Genomic DNA, 17,359 nt, shown 5'->3' with positions numbered 1-17,359 from the left:
AATGAAAACGTAATATAAACATAATTGGTGTAGTAGTGTAGTGGTATAGGAGGGTATGCGCGAGAGAGAGGTTGACGAGTTCAAATTTCATCATTTACAAAACATATAAATTTGATTCAAAATAATAGTGAAAAATGATAGGGCAATGAGTAAGGTAATAGGTAGGGTTGGAGAGTTATGTTCCTAGACTTTAAAAAAATGTTTTGTTGTTTTTTTTATTTTTTCGATTCTTAATTTGCCGAGTGTTTTTCTTTGCCGATAAAATATTTGTCGAGTATTCTTTGCCGAGTGTTACACTCGGCAAAAGATTTACAGAGTGTAAAATAACATTTACCGAGTGTCTTAGACACTCGGCAAAGAACGTGATTTCCGTAGTGAACAAGTAAAAACCAAAGGCTTGTCTACACTATGCGTTCATAGTTATTGCAAGTCTTTTGAGGGGTAAACCAATTTAAGTTTTCCAATGTGACATAATTAAAGAGACAAAAAAGCATATGTGATTTGGGCGACCAGTAAAAAGCAAAAGCCGATGTACATTATGCGCTCATAGTTCTTGTAAGTCTTTTAAGGAGAAAATGTATTTAGGGTTTCCAATGTGACATAAAAGAGAAAAAAACCATCTATACCTTCCGTTGTAGTTGGAGGAAAAAGGGACCAAAAAAGCATGTGTGATTTCTAGTGTAGATGGAGAGTGCATTGCTAAGATTCGAAACAATTGCAGCATACGGCGGTTACGTGTACGGCTTTGATGTGAAGTAGTGCATAGACGTGCGGCTAAGATTTTTTAGCCAACGTGTAGTGTGTGTATGTGGAGGAAGCCGTATCAGCTAAGGCTGATATCAAGTCAGCTTGCTCCGCTCGTCCAAGTTTGCTAGCTCGGCTGTTTAAGCTAACTAGTCATAAAGTCAGCTGACTCCGCTCGTTTATAAGTTCGAACTAGTTCATTTAGCTCTCGAACCAGAGCATGAAAAAAATAATATATATATATATATATAATAATCATTTTCAAGTTAATTTTAAATTTATTTAACAATAGAAAATAGTAATTATACTTATAGTTTCACGGACCATATCAATATAACACTGAATTAACTCAACTCATCAATTCACAATTCACACACATGCTTATCAGTTTAACACACAATTATATTTACATAGATTAATTTAACATATAGACATAGTTTATCAAGCATTAATTTAACTCATAGGCTATAAACATCACACATACATATAACGCATTCATCAATTATTACGTAAACGATATGTATATAGCTTCGTTTTGATGAAATGTGATAGACCAAGACAAACCGAGCTAGCTTGTTAACAAACCGAGCTGAGCAGCTCGTGACAAAACTTGAAATGAATCGAACGAGCCGCGAGTCACGAGCATTTCGTCGAGCGTTATCGACTTATCGGCTTAATAGAAAGAAATATATGAATATTTTTTAATACAGAACTGTTGGAAGTCAAATTAAGCAGCGCGGACAGTCCGGCGCTGAGGCCGGACGGTCCGCGGTCCGGACAGTCCGCGGTGGTGGCGCGGACGGTTCGCGCGCGCGCAGAGTCAGTTAGGGTTCCCAGTTTCTCGCAAGATTTGTTACCTAAAACCGCGGGATTAACTCGGGAAACAGTTGGAAACGGATCCAGACCTCCCCCTTTATATAGATGAAGGGCTACGGCCGATTGAAGCCCCATCAATCGAACAAATCAAGTCCATTTCTCGTTTTTACCTTACGCATTAGGAATAGTTTTAGTCTAGTTCTAGTTTAGCTTTTCAATCTCCAAATTCTCCGCCTCTCTTCGACTCTACGTCGATTGGAGGAGTCTAGGTCGGCCTGCCGAGCCTAGACAACACCTAAGATCTCTCCTCCCCGACGGGGTCCCTCCCGGGAGCGAGATTCAGGCGCCGCCGGCGACCTTCGCCACCCCCTGCGCACGCGCGGACCGTCCGGCCTGTAGGCGCGGACCGTCCGGCCGTCAGGCAGGGAACCTTTGCCCCTGCTCCAGGTCGCGGACCATCCGGTCCCTGGTCGCGGACCGTCCGCGCCTGTGCAGAGAGCACCGCCGGCGGTTCTTGTTGAGTGTTTGGCACCCGAAAAAGGTGTCAACATACTTTTGGCGACTCCGCTGGGGAAGGTGTTTAGATCTACTAAAAATCAGGCCCTCAAATGGCCGGTTCTAAAGATCACACCGATATCTCCCCGGACAATATCCTGAAGCCGGCTGTTGAAAGTCTGACGGCCGATGAGCAACAGCAATACGAGGACTACATGCGTCAAGCGAGGGAGAAATTCTTATCACAATACACGGTGGATCGCCACCAGAAAGTTGTCAAACATGGAGAGACCGACGTCGCATCTCTTCTATCTTCGCTTCAAGTCCCCAACGTAAGTAAACCCGACGACATCCAATTTATTAAACAATATGTAGATCAGCAGCAGGATCAAATGAAACAACAGATTGTAGGGTTAGAAGAGTCAATTAAAAAATTAACGCGTACGTTGGAGAAGTCTGTTGCTCCTAGTTTTCCATCATATGAGACTAGTAACAGGATATCTATGTCTAATACATCGGCAACAAATGGGGATTTGCAGCCCCAGCCATTATATGGTATGCCGATGAACTCATATACAGGACAAGTACCACCACCGCCATCCCTGCTTGGTAGATCGGCACCCATGAACACGGTCGGACCGTCCGAGCTTCTGCCCGGACCGTCCGGCCCATATGCAGACCGTCCGGCTTGCTCTGCCGGACAATCTGGGGCCGCCCTAGGACCACCGCCGTCCCTGCTTGGTAGACCGGTGACCCTGGACGCGGTCGGATCGTCCGAGCTTCTGCCCGGACCGTTAGGCCCTTACGCGGACCGTCCGGCTTTCCCTGCCGGACAGTCTGGGCCCGCACCAAGACTACCACATGGCGTCCCGATAATGGCAAACGCAACCGGTCAGTTCGGATTTACCACCGGACAAGCTGGATACGCATACGCAGAACCTGTTGTTGCACACCATGCACCAAATTATTACACACCACAGCAGCAGTATGTTTCGCCCTCTACATATTTAAACCATAACGCACCATACAATCACAGACCGATCAACACTATCGATCAGTCACGGCAAGAAGGTCGGTATACTAATGCCCGACCAAATGATCCCCACAGCCCAGGATCCGGTGGTCTCCCACCGGATGCAATGGAAAAAATTAGGGAAGAGATGACTGAACTATTTCGAGATAAGTTCAGAGTTAGTGTAGCCAGAGTAGGACAATCATACCAAAAGCCGTATAATCACCGGTTTGACACTGTCCCATATCCACAAGGGGCAAGGATACCAGAATTTTCTAAGTTTTCTAGTGAGAATGGGAGAAGCACACACGAACACATAGGCCAGTTCCTAGCACACCTAGGCGAATTGGCCGATGGAGAAGCATTTCGTGTTCGGTTATTTTCTTTATCCCTTACTGGTACCGCTTTTGCATGGTACGCCGCCCTGCCTCCTAATTCCATTAATTCCTGGAATGAGTTAGAAAGTAAATTTCATGAACATTTCTTTACCGGGGAATATGAATTAGGGTTAGCTGACTTAGCTTCAGTCCGCCAAGGACGCGAAGAATCGGTTAATGACTATACCCGGAGGTTCCGGGACACTAGAAACCGATGCTTTCGGATCCATGTCGCAGACAAAGAGCTAGCAGGGTTAGCTTTTAATGGGTTGCTATCCTACTTAAGAGACAAATTAGATGGGACCCAGTTCTTTTCGATAGCCCAGCTACATCAGCGGGCTTTAGCCTGTGAAAGCCGCTTTAAAGAGACATCAAAATCGGCCGCCCGTGCTATACATCTGATAGAGCGTGATAATTCAGATGATGAATCCGCAGATGTATATACCGCTGAGTTTATTTGGCCAACAAAGGCCAAATCTTCAGCATGTTCTTCCTTACAACCGGTTCAAAAGAATCGGCAAGAAGAGATTAAATTTACCTTTAATGTTGCCAAATGTGATAAGATATTTGATGAGCTACTTAAAAATGTCAACATTAAATTAACTCATACTATCCCTCCTATAGATGAATTAAAGAGACGTGCTTATTGTAAGTGGCATAATTCTTTTTCTCATGCCACCAATGACTGTAATGTCTTTCGTCGACAGGTACAATCGGCCATAAATGAAGGCCGGTTGGCTTTTCAGGAAATGCAAGTGGACACACAACCATTTCCTGTTAATACAATAGATGTCGCATGCGAAAAGATCTTAGTTCGGCCCGAAATGGCCGATAAAAGCAAAAGCAAAGACATCATCATTGACGATCCTCGCACGTCAAATATATCGCAAAAGGAGATTGCTCGAAAGGCTCCGGACGATAAGGCTAAAAAGTCCGGAGGCACCGGGGGGCAGGCACAATTAATGAGCCAAGCACGACAGCCTGGCCTGAGCATCACAGACGGTGTGACACCTACGTGCGGACAGTCCGGTGCTCAGACAGACGGTTCGGCTAACTCTACCGGACAATCCACCTATGGCCAAAGGCGTCAGCCTCCACACAAAGCCTTAAAAGGGAAAGAGACGCAACGGCAAAGCACATATAGTCGGTTGATCAAAACTGACTCTACCTTTGATCAGTTACTCTCCAAGAATACTAGCAAGAAGACCGTTCTACGTGATCGGTCAACGAAGAAACATCGGTCACCTGCTAAAACAAAATGGGTAAACAAAACGGCTCGAAAGGCGACACAACAAGCATCGCCTATTCATCCTATGAGACCAAGGTACTTTCCACCCGTTTACTCATCGTCGGTATATTATCCTGTTCAAACATGGAATGGTACGATGATGAATCCATGGTATATGTATAGTCCCTTTGTCTATCCAGGCTGGGGGGCACCTCCATTCTATTCCTATTGATCCATTGATCAAACGGTCATGGCCGAGAAAGATACAATCTGAAACGGCCTTTATACATTGGTGCTTTATTGAATGAGCTCCATATTGAAAAGCCGGTGACTTACATCAGGCTTAGTTCATATGCTTTTGGTTCGTCAACCTTCACCAAAAGGCAGGGGGGCATATGTTGGAAGTCAAATTGAGCAGCGCGGACAGTCCGGCGCTGAGGCCGGACGGTCCGCGGTCCGGACAGTCCGCGGTGGTGGCGCGGACGGTCCGCGCGCGTGCAGAGTCAGTTAGGGTTCCCAGTTTCTCGCGAGATTTGTTACCTAAAACCGCGGGATTAACTTGGGAAACAGTTGGAAACGGATCCAGACCTCCCCCTTTATATAGATGAAGGGCTACGGCCGATTGAAGCCCCATCAATCGAACAAATCAAGTCTATTTCTCGTTTTTACCTTACGCATTAGGAATAGTTTTAGTCTAGTTCTAGTTTAGCTTTTCAATCTCCAAATTCTCCGCCTCTCTTCGACTCTACGTCGATTGGAGGAGTATAGGTCGGCCTGCCGAGCCTAGACAACACCTAGGATCTCTCCTCCCCGACGGGGTCCCTCCCGGGAGCGAGATCCAGGCGCCGCCGGCGACCTTCGCCACCCCCTGCGCACGCGCGGACCGTCCGGCCTGTAGGCGCGGACCGTCCGGCCGTCAGGCAGGGAACCTTTGCCCCTGCTCCAGGTCGCGGACCGTCCGGTCCCTGGTCGCGGACCGTCCGCGCCTGTGCAGAGAGCACCGCTCGCGGTTCTTGTTGAGTGTTTGGCACCCGAAAAAGGTGTAACAAGAACTAAAAAAATCGGACGACCAGGGTGGCGGCCTGCTGCAAGATGCGGTGGGGTAGGATCGATCCCCGTTCCCCGCCCGTTGGGACGGTGAAGCTCCCCGCCTCCCGGCCCCGGTGCCGTGCTGTCAGTGCTTGCTCAGCTCGTCGTCTACCTCAGGCAAGCGAATGCAACGACCCGGCCGATGCATATACACAGTTCGGTCTACGTATAGGCAGCATTTATTAGACGATCTTGCATAGCCACCAGTAGAAGAACACGGTAGCCGCCGGTGGGTAGAACACGGATCTATCTAGCTCTCTGTGTGGCTCTCCGCTCTCGCTGTCTCACACATCAGGAATAGGTGATGCAGTACGCCAGTCAGTCAACCCTGGACCCAAGTCAGGGGCGGACGGCCACCATCAGGAAATTATTGCTTTCAGCTTTGACTGACTATGATATTTTGAGTATTTAGTCAGGTATAAAATAAAAGTTGCATGCTTAAGTTGCATGCTTAGATTTGACATGGAAGGTATTTACGAATATCGTGTATTAGTATCACAAGGTATGTTATTAGAACAGCAGAGCAGCTACAAGAATTGACAGTCCTGAAGAATAAAACCCAAGGAAGCCATTGTTGAAGCAGAGCAGCTACAAGAATTGACAGTCCTGAAGAACAAAACCCAAGGAAGCCATTGTTGAGCGAACCAGCTAGCTGACAATGGTACACACAACCTAAAGGGAATGAAGCACCCTCTGCTTCTCTTCTCTTGCTCGCGCCGGTGAAGATCCAGCCGTTGAGTGGGAGGAGAAGAGGCAGAGCTGAGCAACCAACCGGAGGCTGGGACACAAGAAACAAATTCGCTCAGATGGCCATGGCGCACAGGAGGTACTGTCCCTGCACTCTCAGCTGCTTCTTAGTGCTGCTAGTGCCACACCTCTTCCTGTCCTCGTCTCACCAGGAGTCGGTGGCCGCCATGGATGTGCCGTCTCCGTCTTCCCTACCACCGGACAAGCAGCAGGTGGCCATCATGATGAATCTCTCAAGCGCTGTGGGTAGCAGTTGGGCCTCGGGCACAGACATGTGTAACTGGACTGGAGTCGCCTGCTCACGCTCTACGTCCGGTTCTTACATGGTCGTGACCAACATCACTTTGTCCGGCTACGGCATGTCCGACGCCTCCGTCTTCTCCCCCTTATGCCTTCTTGACACCTTGCTGTCCCTCGATCTCTCGATGAATTTCTTCACCGATCTAGGGGACGAATTATCCGCCGCTTCTTGCCGCATGATGAAGGAAGGGCTGGTGTCGCTCAATCTGAGCCACAACCATCTCGACGGTTCTATCCCTTCAGATCTTGGATCCTCAAAAGACCTAGCGATCCTTGATCTTTCCTACAACAACCTGTCCGGTGCGGTTCCACCTTCGCTATGGACCCTCCAGAACTTGACGCAGCTGGTGCTTTCTTACAACAATCTCTCCGGGCTCGTTCCTAGCAGCAGGCTCCGCCAAAATCTGCATGTCGATATAGCTGGGAATCCTTACCTTGTAGTAACTGGGACTGGGACAGGAGGCAAGAACCACGCTCGTAAGATAACGGCACACATCGTTGTGGTCGCCATCTCTGCTGCCGCCAGTGCTCTTGTCGGACTATGCTTCGTGCTCCTCTGTGTCAGTGCTATGATCCCGTCTCCAAACAGAACGTACCACGTCGACAACGTGGTGGTACCACCTTGGGAGGACGACGACTCTCAGACCACCAATGGCGGCCTCACAGCGCTGTGCTGCTGCTGGCGCACCTGTGCGGCTATGCTGAGGAAATAGAAGCAGAACGCATGGCGAATCACAGCTTTCCAAGCCCTCAACTTCGAGGCTGCCGACATACTCCGGGGACTGAGAGAAGAGAACCTCGTCGGCAGCGGCGGCTCAGGGCACGTCTACCGCGTCCCGTACAAGAGCCGGCACGACAGGCGCGTGGTCGGGGTGGTGGCCGTGAAGCAGATCCCGGTCTTCGGGACGACGTCGCCGGACGAGCTGTTCGAGTCGGAGGCGCGCATCCTGTGCAGCGTCCGGCACAACAACATCGTCAAGCTGCTGTGCTGCCTCTCATGCCCGGAGTCGAAGCTCCTCGTGTACGACTACATGGACAACGGCAGCCTGGACAGGTGGCTGCACGAAGACTACGTCCTCCGCGCCCGGCACCCGACGGCGAGGGCGCGGCCCGTGCGGCGCGTGCCGCTTGACTGGCCGACGAGGCTCGTGGCGGCTGTCGGGGCGGCGCAGGGGCTGTGCTACATGCACCACCACTGCTCGCCCCCCATCATCCACCGGGACGTCAAGACCAGCAACATCCTGCTGGACGCGGAGTTCCGGGGCAAGGTGGCGGACTTTGGGCTGGCTAGGATGCTGATGCAGGCGGGGGAGCCCAACACCATGACCTGGGTGGTCGGATCGTTCGGCTACATGGCTCCCGGTGAGGATCTAGTTTTGGGAAGAAAAAAATCCAAGGGGATTTCCACTCGTTTTGTCGGATTTTGTACAGTATCGACCGAATTTTAGGCCTTTTTGGAATATAGGAATTATATATAAATTTTATACGAACCAGTTCATTTTCACGAGAAAAAGCGCAGGAAACGGGGAAAAATTCCGCATTGCAAAGGAGCTTGTCATTTATTTGTTTAATGTCTGCAGAGTATGCTTACACCAGGAGGGTGAACGAGAAGGTGGATGTCTTCGGCTTCGGCGTGGTGCTCTTGGAGCTCACGACCGACAGGAACGCCAACGACGGCGGCGACCATGGTTCCCTGGCGGATTGGGCGGGGCATCAGTACCGGTCAGGGGCGAGCATCGCTACCGACATCTGCGTCGGGTACGCGGGGTACGCTGACGAGATCGAGACCGTGTTCAGGCTGGGCGTGAAATGCACGGCGAGCTCGCCGTCCTCGCGCCCTACTATGGCGGAGGCGCTGCAGATTTTGCTCAGATGCAGCGAGCAGACGCTAAGGAAAAGCAGGCTGGAGTGTGGCACGGAGTAGAAGCTTGCTGCCACAGCGGGTAGCTAGGTCGTGGGAAGCAGCTTTCCAACGGCAAATCAATTGACTTAAAAGTTCAAACGCAAGAGTGACTTTTACTACATTGTCTGAACTCAAGAACTGACATCTGGTCATCAGAGATGTTCACAAACGTCCTGCCACCACTATTACGCAAAAATATGCTTATATCCATTTCTCTATTTTGTACCCATAGTCAACTAGCTTCCTCATGCATTTAAGACATTAGAGTTTAATACTAGCAATTCTAAGGGTCTATTTGGTTCAACCGTAGATTATAGAAAAATCTGATTCTAGCTGTTAGAAAACTGTTGTGAGCTGATAATTATGAAAAAAAACTTAAATTTGTTTGGTTGAAATAACTGCCAACTATAGATTTTATAAGAGTGTGACAACTTGTAACATAGATGGCAGGAATGTGAATTTAGGACAGAAGGTGATTCTGAATAGAACTAGAGAAATATATAAATTTTCAGAAATCTATTCTGTTGTTATATCTGTTTGGTTGAGATTCTAAATTTTTGGCAGCAAATCTGGTTCAGGAAGCTGAACCAAACACACCCTAATTATTCTTTAGTCAACTACATTACAAAATAGACCATAATTCGATATTGAAGTTTTAAAGATAAATGTACAAAAAAGATTCTTAATGTTGGTTGAATGATTGAATCTTCCCCTTGGAGTAAAATGATATTCAAAGCCACGATTCAGATTACCTCTTCATATCAAACAAAATGTAAAAAGCATAGCTTAATGTGAAACTAAGTTGAGAAGAACTTTATTGTGCTGATTGTTTGACAATGAATGAAATGGCTTTGAGGGCTTTTGGGATTCAATGAAGGGTCTTATATCTCTTAGTTGAATCTTGGTTTGTGTTCAACCTTCGCTCATTCTTTAGGAACCAAGAGTTTTTCACTTGGAGCTTTTATGATCCTTCCTCACATCATGTGGGCTTGTTTTTGTTTTTATTGGGCATTTGAATGAGAATTTTCCGTTTTTCCTTCAAACCTTCTTTGTTGGCCTTTAGTGTTGGTCAATGCATTCACCAAGGGCGATTACGAACACATGGTGGACATGTCCCTACGCGTGTATGTGTGATGAATGGTTAACACAAATATGATAGATTTGAGGCTTTCCCAGTTGATTCATATTTCATATTTGTTTGATTATGCTAATGGTTAACTGAAGGTGTTGTGTTGATTTGTCTTGAGTGTGTTGTGCAACATGTATCTTTCTTATGAAAGTGCATGTGTTACTTGTGCCAAGATAATCGACATCAATGGAGGAGATCAAAATGTGAAGTCCATGCATGATGGACTAGGAGAAGTGAAAAGCACACGAGAAGGTTGGACCAAGGGACCATTGGTCAAAGAATGGGTCATGTGTGGCTCACATTAGACACATGAAGAATAAGGGTACTTGGGTGATGTAAACAGTATCAGCCAAGTCAATGAGTGGAATGATGGCATCGTGGCACTTGGAAGAGGACGGACACACACACACACACACACGTACACATATATACATCAACAATGAATATCGTGTTGGTCAAGTCAAGAAGGAATGGGGGTGTGTCAACCTTATTGGAGGTCGAACATCCATTGCCATGTGTTAGTTAAGCTTAGCGATGCATGCATTAGGGTTTGCCGGTTTAATCCTAAAAATGGGGATGAGTGTTTTGAGGGTTTGGTCCTCAAAACCATTGAAGAAGGGTGTGCTAGTTTAGACCTTAAAACTAGGCAAAGACTACTTGGTGGTTTGCGCCTCAATACCATCGATGGTAGATTTGATCGGTTTAGGCTCAAAACCATGGAGTAGCAGATCGTCGGACATGTGATGGAATCTTCTAGTTTTTTCAAGATGAAGCCGAGTCAATAAGGCATTGAGTCCATTGGATCTTTGTAGAAAAAACTTAGATGGATTTACTAGTAGGAGATATTTTGGCTAAGTGGCCTAAAATAGCACCACACCTATTTAAATGAGATATGACTGGTGGTAGACACCAAGCATTTGGATGTATTGGGATTAGACTCTCATATGCGAGGGATAGGAAAAGAGGCATAGAGGAGTAGCTCTTTGATTGAGTTTTTCTCTATCCAAGCTTTGAGATCTGCTAGGAGTGTTTTGTAATCATATATGGTGAAGTAATCAAGAGACCAAATGTGTGCTTCACTTGTCCCCCCTAAATCTAAAATTTATATTTTTTGATGATTTTCATGGTTATGTTTAAGAGGGTTTCTTGTTGTCACATGAGTTGATCACTTGGCTAGTTTTTTGTGTGCTTTTGGGTTCCTTGGAACTTCTTATACCATATATCAAGTTCCTTCTCCCAAGACTCCATTTTTCTACTTCCATTGTGGTTTTCTCATAGATCTTTCAAGTTGGTGATGTTTTAGAGGAGATTTTTTTTCTCTCTAAGAAGTTATTTGTGCCAAATTGTCAGACCAGACTAGTCTGATATGCTCTAGACCAAGACGAGGTGTTGTCTAGTTTGCATTGATGCTATATGATTTTCTCTAGTTCTTGCCCATCTTGCTTTAGTAGCTTCCTTGCTCGATTTTGAAAAACAATACCGAGAGCATTTTTTATCTCTTTTCAAGTGTACTAACTTTTAACTATTTTGCCTAACATTTTAGTGTAGAATTAGCAATCTCAAAGTGTTTTCAATAAGCCACACTAACTTTGACGAATGCCTAGCTCTATGCCTAGAGCTATTTATCAAACACTCGGTAAAACATACTTTGCTGAGTGCTGCACTCGACATAGAATGGCACTCGACGAAGATAGTCTCTGCCAAGAGCCAAACTCTCGGCATAAGAAGGATCTCGATAAAGACTTCTTTGCCAAGAGCCCATTACACGGTAAAAATGGGCTCTCGCCAAAGCGATGTGAGCTGCCGACGGCAACTGATGTCCGTTAACTTTGCCAAGTGTCCCAAAGATACACTTGGCAAAATAACTTCTTTGTCAAGTGTTGTGGTCCTGACAGTCAGCAAAGAAGGTCCCTTTGCCGAGTGCCACCCAGAGCTCTCGCCAAAGGGACTGGCAAAGGGGCCCGCTAGAGCCTTCTTTGCCAAGTGCCAGGCCAGCAGGCACTCGGCAAAGGGGGCTTCTTTGCCGAGTTTCAGTGAGCACACTCGACAAAGTCTCTGTCTCCATCACTTGTTGTCGTGACAACAACTTTTCTTTGTCGAGTGCTCGATAAAAAGGTACTCGGTAAAGAAGTCGTGCCGACGTACAGTTCACTGAGATCTCGTTGCCGAGTGTTTTCTTGGCTTTGCCGAGTGCCTAAAGCAATCGATAAAGCAACTGTGTCCCGTAGTGGTGTGACACTTAGGGTCTGTTTGGTTGGGCTGTGGCTGTGAAAAAAGCTGCTGTGGGCTGTGAGTTGTGGAAAAAACTGTTGTGGGCTGTGAGCTATTAAAAAGCTAAAAATTGTTTGGTGGAAACCACTAAAAGCTATTAAAAGTTTTTTGATATATGTTTTCACAGTTCCATCCGAAAGCCACTAAAAGCAGGTCCAGAGGTGCTTTCAGTTTTGCACTGCGATAAAGTCAGCTTTTAGAAAAAGCTGCTTCCTGGATCCATTCCTTTGGTTTTGCTTATGGCTTTTAGGGAGCAAAAGCTAAAGCCAAAAGCCAAACCAAACACGCCCTTAAGCATATATGCAATGCATATGAATCCAAACAACCAATTGCACTAGATGACCGAATTATCCAACTAAACTCTCCTCTCAATAGTATGACCATTTGTCTAAATCCAATCACAATATTTTATTTCATCTTGATCAGCATAACAAAATTCTGTACCTTATGCCTTTTATTTGAGCCCATTTGCATTTTTCTTTAGTCCCTCCTTTTGTCATGTTATAAAATTCTTCCATGCTCATGCATTTAGCTCTTTATTATAGTAATGGAAGGCACCCTACGCTTGTGCTAGTTTATGTTGATGATATTATTGTTGAAAGCTCTTCACATGCACCAACCGATGCACTACTCGGGGATTTGAAATCTAAGTTTGCATTAAAGAATCTAGGGGGGGGGGGAGGGGGGTATTGTCGTGTTCAGTGTTCTCCTGACTGCTTAATTGGTGCTCTCACAAGAGAGGTATGCTGGTATGAATAATTAAGGTACAAACAAAAGCTACATTGTGTCTCTGTGGTATATCTGTTACTACAAGGGTACAAAAGGTACAGAGCACTTAGTTTGGATAGATCTTTTCTTATGCTTATCTGTTACTGTAAAGCTACAAGCTACATTGGGGACTGCTTCTGTGCCTGTATAACACGCAGCCAGAGGCTCTGGCCTCTGGGTATCTGTTTCCACTCATTTTCTCGCAGGCTAGCTGGACGTGCACGGCGACAATGGCGAAGAACGACGCTGCCAGGATCGCCAAGAAGCGCAGAACCAGGGACGAGGAGGCGCCTTCATTTTCGGTGGGGGGGCTCCTCTCCAATTGTGTCTGTGGTCTCAAGTCGCCCTTCGTGTAGATGTGCATATCGTCCGTCCGTGGTCCGTGCGGCGTGCGGCGTGCGGCTTCAATCTGCAGGAGGCGGACTCGCGTGGCGGCGACTGCTCCTTCCTTCGTCGGCTGCTGCGCCTGCGCTGCGCCGAGAAGCTTGTTATCTCGACTGGTCGCGTACGTCGTCGACCTGCTTGTCAGCGACGAAGGCAGCGTGGACCGCTGACAGTGACAGACGGCGTCAACGATTCTGCCGCGTGCGGAACCACATTGCGATAACTGCGCGATTATTGGGTGTTTTGGTCCAGTTTCATGCTTATACAATTACAGGCACTTGATAAAGAGTAAAGACAGAGCAAGCCAAAGCGTGCATGACAAAAAAAAGTTATCAATAAAAGGTCCTTTGCCAAGCGTTCACGAGATGCAAAGTTATCGCGGTAGTAGGAAATCGTCATTTTCATAAAAATGGAGGAGTACATAGGGTTTAGTATATTAAAAGTGACGGATTCTTAGTATCGTGATGACTTAGACGATTATGTATTCATATTAATTTAAACAGTTTTCATCAAAACGTTTCTCATAAAATTAGGCTAAAAAGCTAGACGTTTGACAGTCGACACCACCTTCTCCAAGACCCTTCATTGCTCTAGTGATCCTGATGTCCAAAATTCCAAACACTGACAGCTCGATCACCAACTGATAACCACCTGCAGGGCCCTTGAATGCTCTAGAACTGCCAAGTGTTTGATGCATTACAAACTACGAATATATGAAGTTGCATCTGGATTCTTTGGATTCATTATGGATGTTTTTCGTATTCTATAAGTTTTTCACCTAAGATAGTGTACGCTTGTATAGACATCACTCCATCTGTTCCGTAGGGCAAAAACAGGAGTCAGAGGCATGTTGATCAGTCGACAAAACTACAGTGCAGCGGCACTACTGTTACTGTTAATAAAAACTAGGTAGGTGAGTGACCGTGCGTTGCAACGGCAACATATAATATCATAATGAATTATGTACAGATGTGTGTTTCATTGTTATAGTACTATGTCCGTGCTTTGCACATAATCATATTTGATACCCATAAAAAATATATGTTCCATACACATTTGGATCTTCTATACACATTTAGATCTCGAGATGTCCCATTCCCTCCAACGAAATAAGTCCAAGAAATTCTGTTTGAGGCCTAAATGACCTCAGAACAAATGTTTACATTCTGACAAATCTTTTTAAGATGCTAGAACATATTCGATCTTTAAAAAGTACCCTAGATTTCAATCTGAAAAATCAGCTTGCTGACATTGCCTTGGCTCTACGGTGTCGTTGTCACCGCCACACAGGAACATCGGTTCCTCGTAGCCACCATAATATGCCCTCCCTACAACCGCGTGCACAACATCGCAACAAAACGGTACACAAATTATTCAATAAAATGTCACAACATAAATTATTCGATAAAATATTTATGCACAACAGTTACATAAAAATGAATAACATATATTATCACTGATTTTAATAACTCGCAAATTTAATTTGCAGATTAATTCATTCCGCTATTACTATTTCTCTATTTAAAACTGAGCACTAATAGTGCCTCAATTTCCAACATAGCCTAAATGTGTTCGATGTGATCATGCATGGTTGCTCAGAATAGGTCCATGACTATATATTGCTGGCTACAACCTCAACATCGTCCGCGCAAACGACTGCGACCTCAGCCGCCGACCGCCTTTCACCGGGAGGACACCAGTCCGGCGGCCGCTAGCGCTACGAATCGGCGTGAGGTAGAACCGCAGCAAGCCGTTGTCCGCGTTGCCCGGCGAGTGCCGCGCGCTACGATTCCGTTCCAATAGTTTTTCTATATCTTGTGCACACTCTAGAGTCAATATAGCTCTGCATCTTTGCTTAGCCAGAAATCTGGAATAGAGGATAGCAATATTTGGACATCTAGTTAAAGAAGCTGTTGGAGGACCAAAATCTCTATTCTATCAATAAGGATATAGAAACTCTTGGAGTTACTCTTAAGCTCAATGATTTAAGTAGAATCTAAAAGGAGTAAAGTTTCCTCAGTATTATTAGGGCACTTACATGCATGGTGGTGGCCCTTCACCTTCGGGTTCAAGTTTTCTCCATTCATATGGCTTGGCCACAATATCAAAGGCCCACACATCTGTTAGGGGTCGTTTTCTTGAAACATTGATGCAGTCTTACTATCAACATCGATCAGCTAGAATGATCTGTATGTAGCAATAATATAGACAGGACAGACACGAGCAATTTCCTACCATCATTGCCACCAATTGTCAATAAGAATCATTGACCAACCAAGGCCATCACATGTCCATACCGTGGACCAGTACCATGACCTTGAACCACCACTCTGTGCAAAAGAAATAGAATCCTCAGCAAACAGTCAAACTAAAAGTCCCAATTTAAACCATAGTTGAGTAGCAAGAGAATCCACCTATGCCATCGCGGTCTTGTAGTTTTCTTTTCTATGTAATCAGATCAGGTCTTGTAGGGTCATGTGTTGTTGTCTGAGGTTTTATTAGACCCCTTCCTATCTATTCAGGTTGGTGTGGTGGAGTGCAGTTGTATGAAGTTTCTTTAGACCCCTTCCTATGTATTCAGGTTTGGTGTGGTGGAGTGCAGTTGTATGAAGTTTCTTTAGACATCTTTTATTCTTCTTTTTAATATAATGATACACACGTATATGTGAAAAAAAACCATGCTGATACTAAATCTTCTAACTCAGGAATGGTATAATTCATATGGATACTGAAGCTTTGTTCGGTTGGTCGAAAAATATTCACATGATTTATTACACCTACTTCTGGTGAAAACAACCATCAGTGTTGGCCTGTCGTTGATAGTGCAAAGACTGATTTCAAACAGAAACGGATTGCTTTCATGCAGGCTTGTTCGTGGCCCATGTCGCAGCATGGCAGCACAACTGAGTGAAAATTCGGTTCACTGCTGAGATAAGCAATGCAGATATACAAAAACGTCATTTTTCAGAATTAACAACACTAACACAGTTGCCACACATTGTTTTTACACAAGTTCAAAGGAATCCTATACCAGATTTGGGTGATTCCGGTCATCCAGAAACTCTGCAATCCTATTCCAGTCTGGGTGATTCCGGTTATCTGCAATAAAGACATGAAGCCTAATGTTTGAGGTAAGATCCAAAAAACTACACACACTTCATGATGTATATTCTGGGTGCCTTACTACTTCATGTGGTAAAACAAAAAGCTTAAATATCCTTGACAAATCAATCCATATCTCAACTAATTTTAGTTATCTAGCTTTAGAAAGCGCATGTTAATGACCAAAAACAATCTTATCTTCAATGAAAACAGATACACATGGACAGGTGAATGAACGTGATAGTGAAAGTCGGCGTAAAGTCTCTCCCAGTGAAGAATAGAAAGAAACAAAAATAAATAGGGAAAAAAACAAACGGAGGGCATGCTCAGAAATCAGCAGCAGGAATGACCATAATTCATGATGAAGTAGCAAAAAAAGAATGAGATGAGCTGAGGAATGGAGGTTCACCATCCCTCAATGACTCTGACCTCCAGCCTCCAACGTCCCCATAATGGTATAAACAGAGGAGAAACAAGGCATTAGAACAAACAACAAGCATCAAAACAGACAAAGTATGTAATTTATTCTCTGTTTTCTGAATTAGACAGAGCCGCATCAACAACTTATGCTAGATTTAAGTCTGGAGTTGAAGGCACGGCAATCTTTTATCATCAAATATATGAACAGTAACAGATTGACAATAAAATATTATGTCACACTCACGTTTTCAACTTGACACTGGATCTGGAATATGGCTTGGTTTGAGAGTGTTCGTAGCTCGATAACTTTGTAGTTCAAGCGAGTATCTGGACCAACATGAATAAGCTCATGTCTAGCACAGCCGACAAAAGCCATCTTCTTGTTAACTAGGCAGATAGCCTATAAGTATCCACGGAAGCTCAAAGGTATAATGTGTTGATTTAATGGCAAAACTACATAAAAGTGGACACTCAGATGACCAATTAAGGCAAAATCAAGCACAAAAGTTATATGAGGCAAAATCAAGTACACATATAAACATGTTGTCTACCTTGATCACTGTGGCGTCGTCGG

General features: G+C 45.3%; 1 pseudogene across 1 annotated transcript; it reads left to right on the top strand.

Annotated features, from left to right (window-relative positions):
- The first annotated feature begins 6,279 nt into the window (after positions 1 to 6,279).
- LOC109942760 (leucine-rich repeat receptor protein kinase EMS1-like) lies at positions 6,280 to 9,170 on the top strand (annotated as a pseudogene). Its single transcript, NR_161206.1, has 2 exons — positions 6,280 to 8,170; positions 8,389 to 9,170. The product of NR_161206.1 is annotated as a leucine-rich repeat receptor protein kinase EMS1-like (transcript).
- The last annotated feature ends 8,189 nt before the right edge of the window (positions 9,171 to 17,359 follow it).

The sequence above is a fragment of the Zea mays genome, chromosome 10 (genome assembly GCF_902167145.1).
Source record: "Zea mays cultivar B73 chromosome 10, Zm-B73-REFERENCE-NAM-5.0, whole genome shotgun sequence".
Lineage (NCBI taxonomy): Eukaryota > Viridiplantae > Streptophyta > Magnoliopsida > Poales > Poaceae > Zea > Zea mays.
This window is presented reverse-complemented; position numbering and strand designations above follow the sequence as displayed.